The 14,890-nt window shown below is 39.7% G+C and overlaps 1 long non-coding RNA gene across 1 annotated transcript; it reads right to left on the bottom strand.

Annotated features, from left to right (window-relative positions):
* Positions 1-1,727: 1,727 nt before the first annotated feature.
* LOC119720439 lies at positions 1,728-4,505 on the bottom strand. The gene is made up of 3 exons (XR_005270092.1): positions 4,463-4,505; positions 2,942-3,137; positions 1,728-1,785 (listed from the first exon to the last, which is right to left on the bottom strand). It is a non-coding gene; the product is annotated as an uncharacterized LOC119720439 (long non-coding RNA).
* Positions 4,506-14,890: the final 10,385 nt, after the last annotated feature.

Here is a 14,890-nt window from a genome sequence, read left to right as displayed (position 1 = left end):
AAAGCCATTTTTTTCCAACGCTGGTCGGCCGACCAGCGTTGGAAATTGATACAAAAATACAACTTTTCTTGAAAATGACAGTTCTCCAGGTGCCATGATTTTACAGGATGCTTTACACTGTCATTCACTAACAGTCCAGCAAGGTATTTCAAAATGATGTGGTAGTTTTATTTTTTGATGTTTGCAAATGTTGTATTTTCCCTTTAATACATGCAAAGCTTATCATTGTGCTGTCAAAGCCGTAAAGCTTTGATATTGCCGAATTCGGAGAGCCAAGCAGCTAATCCTGCGGTATTGACAATAGGTCGACCCATTTCTGATGGATCAGTAAAAAGATGTAAATGAAAATTAAATTACAACTTACTGATGCAAGTTAAGTTACAACTCAAAGATTATTTCACCTTAAATGAAAATGATATGAAAATCAACATGCGTGTAAAAGACAACCTGTAAATCTACAGCTTGTCTAAAAGCATGCATACCCAACTCCCAGCTGCTGTAACTGTAACTTATCTCCCTACACCTCCCTCGTGCACTAAGCCCAATGCCACACGATTTGTACTCCATTATCTAACGTCAAATTACCGTCAAATTCACGGGAAGTTTGTGATAAAATTACGGTCACCGTCATTTAGGAAACCCGTAAGTGACCGTAATTGTGTTTGTTTGGCAACCCGTTTGACGATGTTTTTACCGTAACATCACGGGTAATTTCTTTACAGAGCAGGCAACACAATTTCCCCTCTCGGGGTTATAAATGTGCCCCCTCGAGATGTTAATAACACTGCCCCTTAAACGCACACGTAGAAAAACATATGATCGCGCTACAAATTGAATTGTCTCGTCTCTTGTAAATTCAATGCAATACTGCCCCTTTAAAACACAAGTACCCCTCTCACATTAACAAGATTGAGCACCTTCTTGAAATTAAAAACTACCCTTCGAAATCACAGATACCCCCCTCGCTATATTACAATTGTGCCCCTCGAGATTGAAAATTGGTTGTCAAAAACAATAGTGCTCCTTTCGCGATAACTTCTCGAGATGGAAAACTGCTCCTCGCGGAAAGGCAACATTACATTTGCGCCCCCTCCTATGGATGGAAAACTAACCCCCAAAATAATAGTTTTCTTCACGCGAATAAATAAAGGCAACAGTGCCTCTCTCACAAAAGTTTTCTTAACAAAACTAGGTAACAATGTAAAAAGAGCAAGATGGACAACGTATTTATAATTTGTTCCTCGTCATATATGTTTGTAGCGAAATGAACGGGACAATATTCTTTTTTGTACCATTTCACACAGACTGAAGATGCAAATTTTTCTGAGCAAGTGCCCCTTTTGGGTGTTGCCCCCACCCTGTTTGTATGTATTAAATCAATGTAATTTAATGTTTAATTGAATCAGTCCAGTATATTTGTGCTGTGTGATTCCGATACGAATAACATACACGCCTTAATACTTCAACACATAGTTATTGCAACATGAAATTTTCACTTACCAATCCCATCTGTGGTTGTTGGTTCGAAAGTGGTGGTTGGTTCGGGAGTGGTTGTTGGTTCCGGAGTGGTGGTTGGTTCCGGAGTGGTGGATGGTTCCGGAGTGGTTGTTGGTTCCGGAGTGGTTGTTGGTTCCGGAGTGGTTGTTGGTTCCGGAGTGGTGCTTGGTTCCGGAGTGGTGGTTGTTTCCGGAGTGGCGGATGGTTCCGGAGTGGTGGTTGGTCCCGGAGTGGTGGTTGGTTCCGGAGTGGTGGTTGGGCATGAGGCATCCGCTATGATTAGGATTCCTGTACAATCATAAAACAATTTAAATTAATTCTCCATTACTGGATTATTATTAAACCATTTATCTAAATTATCTGCCGCCATATTGAGATGTTTTCACATACTTTTAAATCTTACGTGCACTTACTTCGAGAACAAACAATTGTTCTTTTCAACAAATATAAACAGCTATTGTTCAGAGAGATGGCGATTTGTTTTACCTCACTTGAGAAATGTCAATACCAAAAAAATAGGGAAATCGTGCAGATTCATTTTTCAGTATTTTATTTTTAATTTTGTAAAACTATTAATAAAAATGTATGAAATATATATTGATGTTTTTCTTGGAAAGAATTGTTTCTTTTTTTATATTTTGTGGCTGGCTCATGACAAAAAAACATATTGACTGAAAACTTAAGTTTGACTGAGCTGTTTAGCACCGGTACATCGCTTATAGATACAAATGGGGAAGAACAAAGGCCAGCACAAGCTGCCAAGGCGATTTACACGTATATTCGTGGGAAGCATGGAATCATTGTCAGGGACAAGTAGTGGATGCAATTTTTGGATATGAATGAGGTGATGGACATCCAGACTGATCATGTTATAGAACAAATATGACCCGATGTTGTTGTCACCATTATGTGTCATATTTAGGGGATGGGGAGGATTCCCCCTTTGAGACATTTAAGCTATTATAGGCCGGCCAGGTGACTACAACGTAAGTGTTAATTAAGCAAAATCCGAAAGGTCGCCGTCATGCAAATGACAAGCTATTGGCCAATAATAACCTCGCATGTTGCATAAGGCTTTTATGGATTTTCCCTTTGAAAGTCTAATGGTAACTTAATTTGTCGGGCCTCGTATTGCCCAGCGTTATCTTCAACCGGTTTGTTCGTGAATGCTATCAAGAATGCTTATCTAATATTTATCTAAGGCTTAACGATGTGTCTCTGATGTCGTATATTTTGAGACAAAAATAACACATTTTATCTTGGTGTAAGAAATTGAAACTATAATGTGCCTTATTATAAAGAAGTAACCTTACACCTAAATTACACACACAGATAGAGAATCACAAGAGAAACGACAGGTACGTTCAACTTCCATTGGGGCATTAATAATAAAGATGGAAGAACATCAAGCGGCCTGTTTCCACACAAAAATGTCTGCACTTACCATTTATATAAACATCATAGAGATAGATCCTGACTTCCAGGAACACACAGGCCATTGATTCTGCCAGGTCAGTTTCGTTACAAACTGAACTTCTGATGTCAAAAGAAACTGTTATCTCGTCTCCAGAACTGAACTCAACTGTGTTTGTGAGTACCTCGTCGGTGGGACAAATTTCCATCATGTTTTCACCACTGAACTACAAATGATGAAACAAATTGGAAATTAGAGATAATATCGAATTATTGTTATAGTGTAGGACAAATCGCAAAAATGGTGCGAAATATATAAAAGCCTATGCTGTAAGAAACTTAATGTTCACAGTACATTTGGTCAATACTTCTAAACACACCACTTTTTTAAGAATATGTTTTGTAGCTTAACGGTACAGTAGATCTTGTTTCTTCATGTGTGCATTTGTTTCGTTTAAAACAACATTAACAAAGGGGCTCACAATCTGAGGGAGGGTGCTTAACAACTAACCCGATGAAGTGTTAGCTGTGTATTCTTAGAAGATAATATTCTAAGATCTCGATTTCAATTCAAAAGTTGCCTAGTCATTTTGAATTGCACCCGGAATCAGCATCGTTTTCAGCCGATTGCAGCTTCGCGATGTTGTCACGCACTGACCCGACGAAATAGAGTAAGTCGGTGGCGAGAATTCGGCTTAAATGGGACTCTGTGATGCAATTACATCTGCATCCTCAAATTCAATCATCGTAATAGAACTTAAACTTATTTTAGTTCTACATCTGCGAATTTGCAGACTATCAGCTGTTTTGAGCACGCGACGTTCATGTGAGTTGCCATTAGATTGTCATGATTGTTGTGTTTACTGCTGTTTGTGTTCGTGATGTTTACAGCATAGTCCGAACAAATCCAAGACATTATAGGGACGCATAGGACCCTCGGCTTGCTTCGGTTGCTATGCGCCTCTTGGATGTTCAAAACGTCATATCCCAAATCACACCAGTCAACAATTGCTAAGTGTCGATCGTGTACGCGCATTTCATAAACGTATAGTCATATAGCTAAATGAAACAGTCCTCCAGCACGTCACCTAGCGCACAAAGCTTCAAATGTGCACTGAGTATTTGCGCGCTGCGCACAAACGTTGGCGTGCCACTTTCAATTGCGGTTACGATAATTATATTTTCTACAAACTTAAAAACCTCTGTTGTTCCGATGCCGTATAATTCATATAACACTGAATTCCCGTCCAGAGTTTGCAGCTTAGTAACTAGTAATAACTTCAAAATGAGCTTTACACGGGTGACATTCCGGACAATTCGCTTTCATAATATAACATTAAAGTTCCAATTTTAGGAAAATGACGAATATTTGAAATTGATTAAACAAAGGTGAGTGTTTGGAATATATTTTCGTAGTATTGTATTACCAAAAAAAATGGCAGATCCTTCACCATCAGTTGTATGGGGAGATATAAAGGCTATTATAAATTGTTACGTTCAATTTGACCCATTTTCGTACACGAAAACAAAAAAAAACAGTCTTGATACTCACCGCATTAATGACCCTGGAACTTAAATTCTTGTACTCATCTGTTGTGTTATCTAGGTAACCAGTATCGAAAGTAGCATTCATGCCATCAATGTGAGTAATGCAAAACCGCACTGTGTAGGTTGTCTCGTCTAAAATGCAAAACAAAACCATACGTATACAATGTGCAATACGATCATGTGAGTTTTGGGGATAAATATTAGAGAACAATCATGCATTTGAATAGAATAAGAAAAAAAATGCCAAGACATTTGCTAAAACTAAGAAGCACATCTACTCTTAAGAGAAGGTGGGGAAACTCCCCCATCCCCCGATTGAAAACAAACAAACAAACAAACAAAGAAACAAGAAAAGTAAGTTACTCTTAATCAATACATTCTCGATATGCGCCATAATGCAGACGAAAGCATCTGTTAGATTTCACATTTTCGATAGGAAAAATAGCCTTCCCAAAGCCGGGACATGCCTTTTTCCATATTACACATCCAATCAAAACAAACCTAAATAATTTAAGGTGGTTCACGGAAAAATATAAAACCTGGTATGAACTTCAACCCTGGTGCGAATATGTGAACAATATTTTAGACGATATCATGATGTAATCAGCTATCAAATCACAAGTAATTAAGGTGGAAAACTAAATAATTTAAAGTTAGGATTGAAAGTATGCCTATGGCGATTTAAAGATGTTTAAGCCTAGGAAGAAAGCGACAAATGCTGGACAATTTGAGGGAAATGACCCGAATGTTTGGACCCATGTATATGTTCAATGGACCGCTCTCGCATCTTGCGGCCAGGCCCATGTATAATTATGAATTGATTAATAACAAGTTCACGTGCACAATAAGCTCTGGCGGTCTTGCATGAGAGTCTTGCATGAAATCTACCAAAATAGTCACTGTCAAAGCTTAAAAATGCAACGCCCAAAATGCAACGCCCAAAATGCAACGCCCAAAATGCAACGCCGGGCTCCTTTCCGCACACCAGTGCCAAGAAATAACCGTGTGGTTTAGGGTAACATCCACACTGGCACAATATGATTTCATCCTGCAACGGACGGTGACGTTGACCGGAGAATGTGCACATAAGCCCGGGCCGCCGCCCCAAACGAAAATCACGCTGCGCTATTTACCACGTGACTTATAACATTGCTGCATTTTTGTTAAGTTTTACAATTGTTTTGTTGTTGTTTGTTGGGGTGTTGGGGGTGTTTGTTTGTTTGTTTGTTTGTTGGGGGTGTTGGGGTGTTTGTTTGTTTGTTTGTTTGTTTGTTTGTTTGTTTTGGAAAATGTCAATGTACTTGGTTTTTACCGGAATCAATAGGGGCCTTATTTTAGTCTATTTCCGGACACAGACATAATTATGCAAAAATAAAGGCGCATGCGCATCGATCTAAACAAAACTGGTGCTTGGAAACTTTCTGCAAGTGTGTATTTACACGACCACGGCATGGCATCTGAACAATTAGTCAACTGTCATTGGTCGAATATTTGACCAGAAAGACCGACCGACCAACCAACAAGTGACATGTAGAAGCTCCTGCCAGAGCTTAAAAAAGGTCAATTGAGCTTGTGGCTGTATGATCTGCGTGATCACGTAACCGTAGAGCAGGGTTCTCTGGAGGTCCACTTGTCTAGTCGGACGGCATGTACACGGTTTGCGTACGGACACTGCGTATATCTTGAACAATAAATTTTGACGGATTACATTTAGAAAATCCCTTCCGTAAGAATGATCGCCAATCTGGAACACTAATAATTTAATTGAACATTCTGTGCACTGTTTGGACCATTGTCTAAATTTAACCACGAGAAAATAGCCGTCACGAGAAAATAGCCGACCGTGGGCGCCGCCATATTGATTTAAACCAAACGTAAAACTATAATCTCTTTGATAAATCGTAATTTTTTTTAGAATTGTTAAAAATGGTTTATGTTTTATACATTCAAAAAAACTTCGGGTTGCCTAGCATATTCATATTTCATCCTGTACACAAGATATTATTAAAGTAAGTGATTTCAAGGTGCCTTTTTGTGCATTGCCTAATCCTTTCAAACAACATATATAATAATATGACAAGAGTTCAAAGAAATTTGATGGAAATACCTATTAATTTTCCACCTGAACAGGTATCTGATCGTTTTTGGTCCAAGTTTTAAACCTTTACAGTACCATAATTATGCCAAAATATTAAAGAAATTGCACAAATGAAAGATAATTGCAAAGGAGGCTTACAGCAAAAAATGTTTCACTGTTTGAAGTACTTGTGTACAGGATAAAAAAAGACTACTTTGATCAAAGTGCAATTTCATGATATTTTTTTAGTGAGAAATAAATCTTTCAGCTTTGATCTCATACCCAAAACATCAGAATCCAGTAATCAAAGGCAAATGTTTTAGGCTTGCATTTTTTGGATCATCATGTATAGTTCAGATAATCCGACTTATCATCAATGCAAGCATTATGATGTCTGCACAGCTGCAACAAAGCTGTATGAGTTGTTGAAATTTAGTTGAAATTAACTGATCAATGCTGGTCCAACCTGAAGAAAATTATTTTTTTTTTATATTGCAACAGTGCTTAACGTTTCGTGCTTTGGTATTAATGCATCAAGGCCAGTTCAGGGGAAACAGGCAGCAATTTAAGATGTTGAGATTCTATTTGGGAAGCTAAAATGTCATTCCTTATAAGTGAGGAACCTGTTACCAAGCAACCATATTCCAATATTACAAGTATACAACCGTTTTCCGCATGTTCGACTATCCCGAGTCTCATCTCTTGTAACTTTCATAATTCATCTCTCAATAATATATGAGTTGTATCTCTCACCAATATGTGTATTCGCAGGTATCTATCAGCAATGTGCAAATGTGTCATCTCACCACCTTATTTTTTTTCATTTAGATATTTTTTATTCATATCTCACTAACATGTGAATATGTATCTGTCATCAATTTCTTACTTTTAGCTATTACTGACCATATATTAATTTACTTTTTGTTTATTTGAAAAGTATGTGAATTTATATCTCACCACAACTGCAGATTCCTGGAGTATCGGTTGATCCTGAAGGAGTGGTTGTTCCTGTCAACAGGTAGATAATGAAAATGGTAAGTACACGGACGCACATGGCAGTATAAACGCAACGGGTCTAGTAAACACATTCTTTTCATACAAATACATACTCATGAACATCTACATTGTTTCCATAAATTGGCCAATACAAAAATGTTCCAAATGTGGAAACTATTGTTTTAGTGAAGTTTTCACTAAAACAAGAATCATTCAAATCACTCATATGCTTTTTAAGTTACGGAATTTTAAACATATGCACCGTTTTAAAGTTTTGTCCACGGATCACAAAAATGCGTCCGTTATCTCAGCAAAACGAAACAATTCACACATGCACATCCCTACGTGATTTGTTTTCGTTTTGCCGAAAGAACACCTACCGTCTTGTGATCCGTGGACAGAACTGTACAACGGTGGTTTTGTTAAATTGTTAAAACTTGAAAAGTACATAAGTGATTTGAACAATTCTTGCACTAAAAAAAAAAAGCTTTTGGATTGGCCTTTCATATCATAGATTATGCTATATGCAGAACTTCTCTAAAATAATGGTCGCGGCATATTTTTTTAAATTTTTTTATTTCTTTTTACTCACCCTGTAGTTTGGCATAAATTATGTTTAAGTATAGCCAGGTCTGTGAGAACGGTGTGTGTTTGCTGAAGGTCGACAAGACCTGAACACAACATTGGATTTCGTTGACAAGTGAGAAACGATTCGGGTTGGCGAAAAACCCGGACTTTTACTCTTGGATTTTGTCAATTATTGGATCCACAATTAACAAATAGCTTATTTGCCGTACTCCGAAATTTAAAGAGTGATTTTCTGGAAAGTTGCTAATTGTATGGAAAAGTGGAAGATCGATCAGATCGTAACAGATTTCCGAGAGATGGAATTTGTAACAGCTATAATGGTTCTTTTTCTCTTTCAGTCTTATTTTCTCTTTCTTGTTTCCTCAAAACTATTTTTTTACACCAGACTGCGTGAGAGTCGTTGATTTGTCATAATACCACTTTATGATACCAATACTTTGTTATAACCAGTGGCGTATCTAGTGGGGGGGGGGGATTTTTTTGCCATTTTTTTGGTGTGTGTCAGCAATGATATGAAGTGTTTATTGAGTTCTTCTGACATCAACCCCACCAAAGAAAGCCCGCTCAACAACCATAACAATGCGCCGTGAAATTGTCCATATAATAATATAGTATACATAATAATGGAAAGTTTTGGAGAGCGCCCCCATTTGGAAGATGGGTACCCCCCCTTTTTGATTTTACAGAGTGCGAGTGTCCGGAGAAAAAAAATATGTCTACATTTCGGCGCGGATGTGCGGTTGCCCCCCCCCCCCACATCAAAAGCTGGATACGCTGCTGATTATAACACTTAACATTTAACATGTAATTTCTTTTCAGTAGTGCCATTTCTATCAAAAGTATTCAAAAGCGCTGTACAATGAAATACAATATTAGAAATTAAAACAAAGATAATTAAAACATTGATAAGGCACACACAAAGTATCCGGTTTTTGGTATGGAGCAAAACTGGTGCAGCGATACCAATACCACTAGATCACTGGATCATGGACAAGCAAAAGGACATGTTTGTGTTTGATAACGGTGCCTCTTAAAAAATGAGAGGATGTAACAAGAGGACATATTATTGTTTGATCGGTGGATGTTAACTGAAAGTAGGACACGAGCAAAATGCATATTATTATTTGATAAGCTGCTCTTTGCTCACGCGAAGACACAAACAAGAGGGCATATCGGTTTTTGATTAGTGGCTCCTTACTCACACAAAAACTAGCAGAGCCATTAGTGTTTGATTAGTGACTCCTTACTCACAAGAGGATGCAAGGTTAGTGTTTGATTAGGGCTGTGTTTAATAGGAAGGGGCGTAATCATACATGTCGCCACTACATTTTAAGTTAAATGGAATGGAGTTTGGCCGCCACCATGCATTTAAGTTTTTATCAGACTTGTGTTTTCTTAAAAGGAAGTGGTTTTCTGGCTAGAAAAATAGCAAGGAAGAACCGGTTTTGTGCAGGCAAAATTCAGGAAATAATCTGTTGATATTAATAACTTGTTGGAAAGTTCCAAGGTCATTCCAAGAAGGTTGCCGCCGTGAATTAGGGTTAAAACATGGGAGGGGATGGGATTTGCTATCAGCATCAGCAGGGCCGTTCCTCATTCTTTTCTTTTTATGGGATGTATGATAACATTGGAGTACGAGGGGCTCTGCGAGCTGATGAATCTTTTTTTGAAAACATTGTGTTTGCAACCAGCTAGGGAAGATTTTCGTTTATTTAAAACTTACAAGCACTGGTATGGATACCTGTGTAGTTATATGACTAAACTGCCTAGAGCGTATTTGTTAAGGGTTTTTTTTCCTTTTTTGGAAATTCAATACGCATATAGGGAGTAAGATCAGTTCCACTGCTGGGTTGCGGTAATGGGTGGGTTATAACTTGTCAACACATACCTCGCCAGCGGGCCCATTAGATTGGTGATAACCGGAGAGCGGGAGTTTCAAAAAAACTCATCCGGTGTATAGGCGACGCAGGGACTGGTTTGTGTACATGTGGTTTTTGTTTCTAGTTCACTTAATGTTTTGATTTATACCGGTGATAATATGCCGTCCCACCTGTTTTTCTTTTTTGTGTGTCGGGGGAAACAGTGCATATTTTCTGTGCCCTTTTTACGCACTTCATCAGTCACCCTTTGTTTAATTCTTTTGTACGTATTTACTTTATTGCTAATGATGGTAAAGAATATTTTACGCGTTAGCTTTTCTTGTAATGATCAGACTAGGTGGATTCCTTATTTTTTTATTTTTTATTTCGAAATCCATGCCTAAATGACCATTATGTTAGTTCTGTTCTTCAAGAAGTTCCAAAAGGATTTGAACGTTCTCCTCATCCAAGTTTTTTTCTTGGTTGGATGGTGGAGATGGGTTAATCCTTGAACGGACCAGGCCATCTTTTATGTTTTTTTGTCGTTTGTATGCCAGGATGGGTTGGGTTGCAAAGAGTGCACTGAGAAAAACATTATCGCTGATCAGATTCCAGTGTTTCAGAAGGGCCTGCTTAAGAGCTGGGTGTTTAATTTGTGGGTTGTAGGGTAAAACAAAGACCAGCGGGATATTCTTTTCGGTTTTTGCACGCTTTTTAGAGTTCACGCGAGTTTCGCCTTTTTGGGGAAGAAGGGCTAAATCTTCTTGGTTGTATCCGCGTTTTTGTAGTTTGTCTTTGAAGAATTCAACCTTCTCCTCAAATTCTTTTGAGTGTGTGCATATACGGTCATATCTCATTACTTCTCCCTTAATCAAACCGCCAAATACTGACTCAGGGTGGGCTGAATCTCGAGCAAGATACTGAAAGGTATCAGTTTTTTTGGTTGCTACTCGAGTATCCAATTTCCCTTCTTTTTTGAACCGTTCGCCTTTGTAGATGACGAGGTCGAGGAAGGTGACTTGACTGTTCGAAATCTCTGACGTGAACTTGAGCGTGGGATGAATTTGGTTTAGAGTTTGGACGAGGTCACCGGCTTGGTCTTCGTTACCGTTAAATATTATTAAGACGTCGTCCCTGTATCTCATGTAACTCACAATTGAAGGATTGTGTGGGAGAATAATTTCTTGTTCATATTTGAACAGGGTTATATCGCATATTTCTGGACTGCATTCGCTTCCCATAGCCACGCCAATTTTCTGTCTGAAGAACTTTCCATTGAATTCAAATATGTTTCGATGCATGATAAGTTCCAGGAGACAGCGAGCGTGTTCTCTTGTAGGTTTGGGTATTGCGTACAGACTGTTATCGGCAACTTCAAGTGCATCGCAGACTGATTCAATTGCCTCATCTTGTGGGCAGTTTGTATACATGGACACAATATCCAATGTGATCAATAGGCTATCCTGCTTCAATGTCACGTTGTTTAGTTTTTCAAGCACATGCCCGGAATCGCGTGTATATGTGCTTTGTTGTTTGACAATCGGAAGCAGAAAATAGTCTATGTATTTTGAAATTGATTGAGTCGGACCTCCGCAACCACTAATAATAGGCCTCCCCACAAACCGCGTTTCTTTGGGTGCTTCTTTGTGAACTTTCGGTAAGAGGTAGAGGCAAGGAGTTTTGATGTCGTGGTTGTCATGGTTGAGAAACTCAAATGTTTTTTTGGATATTACTCCATCAATGTGAAGTCTGCGTATGGCTTGAGCGACCTGTTGTGCGGTTTCCCCAGTCAGATCCCTATCAATCTCTTCATAATGTGGGCCTGATAATTGTCGTAGCCCCTCATGTATATAGTCTTGTCTGTTTAGAACACATACACCGCGGCCTTTATCGAATGGTTTAATGACTATGTCTCGTCTTTGCTTAAGGCCGGTCAGAGCGATGCGTTCCGCTTTTGATATGTTAGATTTTACATTTTTTATTTCCAACTTGGATAATTCCTCCAAAGTACCCTCAATGTATGATTCTAGATTAAGGTTGAAGGTAGGTTGGGGATCCCAAGTGGAGGGCAATTTGAAAGGATGCGAATTTGAAGGTCTCACTCTCCCTGCCATTTTTAGACGTAATCTCATTTTTCTGAAAAATGATTGGGAATGGCGAAGGATGGTGGACCTTTTTGGTTTTTTAGGGGTGGGTATAAAGTTCAAACCCCTGCCTAGAGCAATCAGTTCAATGTTAGAAAGCTGAGAGTCCGAGAGATTCTTAACATAAGGCATACTCTGTTTAGCTTTCAGCTCAAGAGAGATCGTCTTCGCCCATTTCTTGTGCTTTTTGCGTATTTGGCGAGATTGGACAGATCTATTCTTGGCTGCATTCGTTTTGTTATTTTTTTGGCTTTTATTCAGTCTCCTCGCCATGCTCAAGCAGACTCAATGTAAATTTGTGTTCAATAAGTATTGACTGAATGAGGTCTGCAAGAGAGCGTGGAGATTGTGGTTTTGGTTTTAGTGGCATGCCAGCAACTTATATGTGGGAGCTGGGCGAGGTAAGGGGTACAGCGCATGTGCAAGAAGGGGTGCAAAGTCACTGCAAGACGTGTGAAATCAAGCGCAAAAGAAACAGCCGGGCGGGCGCAGGGGGGGGGGGGTAAAGAATGTTGACATAGGTTGGGGAGGGAAGCGATAAGTTGTTTTGGCTTTAATTCAATTACCATCATTGCGTGTAGATTTAGATTTCTGACATTATGTTTTAATACATGGATGGAGTGAGGAGCAGCCCGTCATCTTTATTTATTATTGTACTGTGGAAAGGGGCTAGTCCAAACTCGCATTATTTATTTTATGAGAGGAATTAAACAAAATGAGTGACAAGAGAATGCTCGCAAGTAGATAAGTGGATTGTTCTATCGTACTTTTTTAGAGTCTTCAAACAAAGGAGAATAGGCTTTTCAATATTTTTGTAGAGTGCAAGGGGGAAGGAGAAGTGATAGTAAAAGAGTAGGAGAAGAGGTAGAAGAAAAGTAAAAGGGATAGAACATAAAAGTTTTTTTTTTTTTTTTTTTTTTTTTTTTTTTTTTTTTTTTTTTTTTTTATAAAAACAGACATGAAAGCTCTAATCTCTTTTGTGAAGTTTTGGTGGCTCTGAAAAGAGCCGTTTGGTTTGTAAGTTGGATAGATGAGCTATCTGCGTCGCCCACCCCGTGAGGCTGGAAACAGGCCCTCCCTCTGCTCCGCGGACTCCGCGATGATGTGGAAGACACGGTGTGCTCGCCGCCGCTCCGTATGGTCTTGGATCTTGGCATCGATCAGGCTCAAACCCGCTGTTCTTACTGCTGCTAGTTGTTCCTCCAACGCGGCGAGCTTCGAACGATATGCACTCAAAGTCAGGTTGCCCAATTCCACCGAGCACTCCGCCAATTTTGTTTTCCACGAGACAATCATCTCGGGAGGGCAGGAGATGCCAAGTGGAAGGGTCGGTATATTTTTGTTGACTCTAAGCCAGTCCGGAGTCTCGCCGCGCGTGAGGGATTCTTCTAGTTTAGTTGCCTGTTTCCGAACCCGATTTCTCAGGCCGGCCAGGCGGACTACTTCGACTTTGGCACGCTGTACCACCCAAAAAGCGTCCGGAGTGAGCCTGACGTGCCCGTCTCTTTCTTGTCTCTCTGGCCTTCTCGGACGGGATGGAGGCGGAGGCGGAGGGGGCGGCTGGCGTTGTCCACACGGTATTTCATCGTCGTCGAACATAAGCAGATCTTGATTGGCCTCATCGTTTCTTGAGCCGGGGGTGGGAGGGCAGACGAGATCTAGTAGATTGTCCATCTTATCTTTGGAGCTAGTCTAGAGATATGAGGCTGTAAGTCTCAAACTATCGCTTTTATACCATTCTTGTTGTATGTCTCAAACCCTGACTTGATTTGAGGTTTCGTATACAGAGTGCGATAGGCAGTAGATTAAGCCCGATTTGTTAATAGTCATGCATGGGATGCGCAGCCGTATGGTAATTTGATTGGTCTCCTACTCCACATGTGACTTAATAACGTAGTGTTTTTGTCCGCTGACATGGATCATTTGGAGTCTAGGTTCGATTCCAAAGATACAAATGCACGCCCCTTCGACCGCCGACCGGGTGGTCGGGGGAGGGGATATCAATGTGTTTAATAGGAAGGGGCGTAATCATACATGTCGCCACTACATTTTAAGTTAAATGGAATGGAGTTTGGCCGCCACCATGCATTTAAGTTTTTATCAGACTTGTGTTTTCTTAAAAGGAAGTGGTTTTCTGGCTAGAAAAATAGCAAGGAAGAACCGGTTTTGTGCAGGCAAAATTCAGGAAATAATCTGTTGATATTAATAACTTGTTGGAAAGTTCCAAGGTCATTCCAAGAAGGTTGCCGCCGTGAATTAGGGTTAAAACATGGGAGGGGATGGGATTTGCTATCAGCATCAGCAGGGCCGTTCCTCATTCTTTTCTTTTTATGGGATGTATGATAACATTGGAGTACGAGGGGCTCTGCGAGCTGATGAATCTTTTTTGAAAACATTGTGTTTGCAACCAGCTAGGGAAGATTTTCGTTTATTTAAAACTTACAAGCACTGGTATGGATACCTGTGTAGTTATATGACTAAACTGCCTAGAGCGTATTTGTTAAGGGTTTTTTTTCCTTTTTTGGAAATTCAATACGCATATAGGGAGTAAGATCAGTTCCACTGCTGGGTTGCGGTAATGGGTGGGTTATAACTTGTCAACACATACCTCGCCAGCGGGCCCATTAGATTGGTGATAACCGGAGAGCGGGAGTTTCAAAAAAACTCATCCGGTGTATAGGCGACGCAGGGACTGGTTTGTGTACATGTGGTTTTTGTTTCTAGTTCACTTAATGTTTTGATTTATACCGGCTCGGTGGAATTGGGCA

The sequence above is a fragment of the Patiria miniata genome, unplaced genomic scaffold, assembly GCF_015706575.1.
Source record: "Patiria miniata isolate m_02_andy unplaced genomic scaffold, ASM1570657v1 HiC_scaffold_9, whole genome shotgun sequence".
NCBI classification, from domain to species: domain Eukaryota; kingdom Metazoa; phylum Echinodermata; class Asteroidea; order Valvatida; family Asterinidae; genus Patiria; species Patiria miniata.
The sequence above is the reverse complement of the archived record's forward strand: the minus strand, read 5'-3'. Positions and strand labels throughout refer to the sequence as shown.